The sequence below is a fragment of the Anoplolepis gracilipes genome, chromosome 17 (genome assembly GCF_047496725.1).
Source record: "Anoplolepis gracilipes chromosome 17, ASM4749672v1, whole genome shotgun sequence".
Lineage (NCBI taxonomy): Eukaryota > Metazoa > Arthropoda > Insecta > Hymenoptera > Formicidae > Anoplolepis > Anoplolepis gracilipes.
This window is the reverse complement of record NC_132986.1, coordinates 7411669-7417238: the sequence shown is the minus strand read 5'-3', so window position 1 is coordinate 7417238 and position 5570 is coordinate 7411669.

The window sequence follows — 5570 nt, the reverse complement described above, 5'->3', positions numbered from 1 at the left end:
AGACCGTGATCAAGCCGATTTTTCCTTGTCCATTTATTTTTCTTTCTATCTTTGTTTCTCTTTTCTCTATTTCTTTCTGATTCATTCTCTCTGATTTTCTTTGAAAATTGACCAAATCGATTTTTTACACAACGGATACTTGTAATATTAGTATTTTACTAAAATGACAGCTTTCACGATAATATGGTATAATATATAAATAATAATATTTGCTTGTTCAAACATTTCTCTTTTTATGAAAAAAAATGTACATAAAATATATATTTAAAACAAAAAAAGTTTAACATCTAGAGAAACTAAACAAAGCTCTTCCCAAGATAATACTATTAATTGTCAGATATCGCGCGATAAGATTCATTAAAACAGACTCAGTGTTAATTTTAGAAAGTGACATATATTGAGAAAGACATATATTATAAAACTCATCTATATAAATTATGCTTTTCTATTCGCGACTATTGTTGATTTTTGTATGTATCATTTTTTCTTGTTATGTTAAAATTAATTATTCAATATTATTCTTAGTAACAGAAGCCATTTACTTACAATTAGTTTTCTTTCTCAATGATTAATCGTTTTTGTCGTTACCATAAAATTTTTTTAGCAAAAAATTATACGGCGATTATACATACAATGAAAAGAAAATAAAGGTCCTTGGTACAAGGACGATACAGCGATATTATGTATTTTACAACTAGAGCAGTGTTGCTGAAGGATACCATAAAAGCTAAAAAGTTTTGTATGGTTGCAACTACACTGTGTTTCTTCCGGCACATATTTTATATTTACGGGCTTTGGATTTTGCCATACCTCTCACGTGAAATCACGGTCACAAATGAGAATTTGGCCGCGTGCCCGTAAAACTTGATAAATAAGAAACCGGGGGTCACGCTGACACGTGAGGGGTCAACCATTGAACAATATCGGTTGGACGACCTTTTCACCCCCGAGGTTAATATGCGGGCGACTAAACATTGTCGACTGGACAATACGAGATTTATAGATCAATGCCATTGTCCATTCCGATCTCGATAGAAATTAATTTGGATTTTTTGGAAAAACAATCGGTCGCGTAGCCGTTACAAAATCGCAATGACGATTGCGAACTAAACAATGAGTGAAACAGATCGTAATTTCGTAGAATTTTGAAAATAATATAATATAAAATATTTTCCTGGAAAATATTAAAATTATGAAATATATTAGATAAAGTATTAACGAGGAAAATATCACTGACGATTAATGATAAGACCTATTAATTACCGATCAATATAGTAATTTTCTTCTCTTTTTTTCTTCTGTAGCTTTATGTATTTTTGTCTTTTTTTTGATAGTTTTTAAATTAAATAACATAGAGACAGGCAAGTGAGAGTTACATGCAAGAAATTGTAACGTATAGCCATGTAAAATGCAGTAAGCCTCTGTGCACCATTAAGAGTTATTGGAGTTTACGATGTACATTTTCAATTTTTATATTTGCTGAAGATGGGCCGAAGATAGACCGAAAGGTTTAATTAAATATATTCTTAAATTTCTAAAATCTGAATATTTATTTGCGCCACAATTTAGCTCTCATATGTCTGTTATCTATTTAATTTGTTTTTTGTATAGAGCCTCTGATTTTATTATAATTTATTTATAATTTATAATTTTTATAATTATTCAAAAACGGTTAGCAGCAGAAAATAAATTTTACGTTCGAACGCGGTAACACGCATAATCCGCTAAAGTAGCAATTCCACACGATGTCTCAAAGTTCTTGATCGTTCATAATCGACGAGATTCATGGAGCACTCCCCCATCATTCTCATTTATAGATTTTTTTTGTGTCGGTCTTCGAGAGATTACTGATTTTTTCAAAGTATGGAAGGCATTGCTCTTTCTCTTTTCTTCTTTTTTTTTCTTTCTCTCTTACAAATCCCCGTGGAGAAGAAAAGAGAACAGAAACGGTCACGGGGGAAACGAGTCACAAGGGTGATGACCATAGCGCGCACGTGTCAATTCTGACTACTTTTTCAATGTCGTGGATTTTAGTCGCAGGAATTTTTTTCGTCTTTTGCCGTCTCCTCTACCTTCTCAATTCGCTCTCTCCTTTTTCATCGTCTGCTGGCCCTCATCATCGACACACGATAGACTAACAAGAAGGAAAGAAAGAGAAGGAGGAAAAGAGATTTCCGTTTTTCAGCCTCAGCTGTACGCCGCCTGATTCTATTTATAGAGTAGCACGCGCACTCTCGTATACGGCAGGCATCATTCAGGGGGGGGGGGGATGAATACGGAACCGCGAGCGGTAAATTTTTCCTGGCGAAGAAAACAGGGGGAGATCTCGTGATGAGGTACGGCACGCGTTTACCACGCGCCATGCGTGAGCATACTGTGTTTAAAAAAAGACAATAGAATTTAATTAAAAGATTTGGAATATCATGTTTTTCGAATTATTCACTTAAGCACAACAGATTTCTTTATTTATTAATTCAAATTATCTGATATCTATATATTTTTAATTAAATTCTGAATTTGAAGTTTACGTTATTTTAAAATAAGTTGTTTTTTATTTATAAACAAATTACACTTATTTGATGCAATAAAAATGAGACAGATAGGAAAAGATAAAGAATATATACATATATAGTTGTTTGTTTCTTATATATTCAGCTTTTATTGCATTAAATACATGTAATTTGATTATAGAAAGTAATTTATATTCTAGAATGACGTAAATGTTAAATTCGGATAAGAATTTAATTATATGATAAATCAATTTCCATTAATCAAAACATTGAAGTTTAAAAATGATCAATTTTTCTCTTTTAAAGACAAAAACAGATTTTCTATTAGTATACATAATTACTCAAGGTATTAATATAATTACACATTTATCAAGAAATGTTTTCAAATTTTTTAAAAACTTGTTAAAAGTGATCGTCTTTTAAAGTAGATATAGTTCTATATAAATACTTTTTACAAACTTATTTGCAGGATTTATTTATAGGATAATGTTAACAGATGACGTAAAAGTACTATCGTTTATTTGATTAATGTGATTTATATTTTTCATAGCTGGCAGATTTTTGCAGATCACCGCGTACAACGCATAAAATGACATTTAAATAGAAAGGCCCGACAAAGGGCCCGACTCTATGGACATTAAGAATGAGTTTTAATGCACTGCATCTGGATTCTGAAAAATGTGAGTCTGTGAAAAACGTGCACAAAAAGTGGAAACACCCGCCGTGAATCAAAATCTACGTCGCCCGGGACGAATGATCGATCTACAAAGTCATCCTCGTGTTGCTGAAGAATCATCGATACCACCATATGGGCAATGTCGAAACGATTCGAGGTGATTGTGGATAACTTCTTTTTTAGCAAACAAAAATATAAGTTTAGAAAGAGTTCTTTTGTCATGATATCTATTTTTCTATATTTTTGGATATGAATCTAATATTTTCGTTTTTTAATAAAAACGATTTACGTACTCTCTCTCATTTATGTAAATGCGTTTTTAAAAAATCTTACAGATTTATTTTTAAATGCTAAAGAAAGATATTTTTGTATTTTAAGATGCGCACTATTTTTCATCTCAATGTTATTACATGCATATTAACAAATACATAATAATATATATAATTAACAAATACATTATAATTTGTCATTTAATTTCTATTGAAAATTTCAAACTAACTGAAAATCAATAGTAGGAGCCTTCGACTTTTATTATATTTTATTGTAATTTTTAGCAATTTTTTATGTTATAATATTTTGTTGTGCAGTGGTAGATTATGTTAACAAAGCTCAATTAGATGTTGGTGAAACGTTGTTAGAATGCCTTACACACGTAATGGGATTTAAAAAATGACAAAAGGATAACTCTCTTCTCTTCAAATACCGACCCCTTTTCGAGTACAACCTGTTGAACGAAGGGAGGATTTAATTTTTTTATGCGCATGATCGAGCTCGTATTACTACTACAATACAATAGGTATCAACCTGTCGAGTGAAGGGGAGTTTTTTCTCGCGTTGCTCCCATTAGATACGGCCTTGTTCATGGGGGAAGAGTGTCAAGTGCCGTTTTTTTCTGATCGACTCTTTATAACTGAAAAAAATTCCCTTCCTCGAAACAAGTGCAGTTACCTGGATGAGGGAGAATAGTATAACATATTTATTCTATCTTTTATACAGCTTATTCATCATTTTTTCTTGTGCACCTGCTAGTACCTCGTAAGCCATATTCTTGTATGTGTGATTTTGTTTATATAAAAAATTTATTTTATTAATAAATAATATAAAATAAACATAAAAAGGCAATGAAAAGCCGACGCGGGTGTTTTTACAGTACAGTACATGGTCATAACTTTTTTTCACAAAATTAAATATATTAATAAAATAAATTATATATATATATATATATATATATATAATTTATTTTATTAATATATTTATATATATATATATATATATATATATATATATATATATATAATTTATTTTATTAATATATTTAATTTTGTGAAAAAAAGTTATGACCATTACATTATATATAAATTATATATATATATATATAATTTATTTTATTAATATATTTAATTTTGTGAATACTAGGCCGAGTTAATTTATGAAATATAAAAAAAAAATTCAATTATAGCGGCCTTTTCTCTCTCGTCATTCCATTACCCTTTAGCTAAAAGGATAGAACGCGAAAGTTCTCTTATGTAGATAAAAGATATTCATGTAAATCTGTAAATATATCAGTATATATTTAAAAATTAACAGTATTTCCTTTATTTTATTTTAGTATATATATATATATATATATATATACTAAAATAAAATGAAGAAAATACTGTTAATTTTTATTGCATGAAAAAATAAAAGAAGAGGAAAGAGTCTAATCATAAAAAAGATAAATCTTTTTTGATTTTCAAGAATTTTTTTGGATAAGACTTTCTATTCCTTTTCTTGTCCGTTTGCTGAAAAAATTTACTTCTCCATTATAAAACACATTTTTTTTATCGAAAAAAATTATCGGTGAACTTCACAAGATTTTTTTCCTATTAATTTCTTCCACCGTTTTTTTGAAAATTATGTTTATTGTTACACTTTCCACAACTTATTCTTAAAAGAATTTTAGGATGTTTAAAAAACTTTAGACACAAACGATTCCAGATCCTCAGTTTTCCTTCGTAAAAAAAACAGAAAAGAAAGGATTCTCTCAGGTTCATTCTATTCAGAGAAGCTGAATACTAATCCGCATCTTTTTCACCCTTTTCCGTAAGCTATTTTTCGATATTCCGTTTTATTATTTTCTACTAGTTTTGTGAACGTAAGATTACACTTTTAGGAAATCCGATTATGAAGCGATTGAATTTTTGTATTGTTATATTTAATAATTGGCGATTGAAGAATTTTGTTGCGTATACGCAAGTACTAATATATAATCAAATAGACATATATTATTATCATATTCTTAAAATTATTTTGGTAAAATTTTATTTAAAAAAAACAGCTCCATAAATTTGATTTAACGAAGCGTAGGAAAAAGATTTGAAGGTAAATAATATTTCTTATCA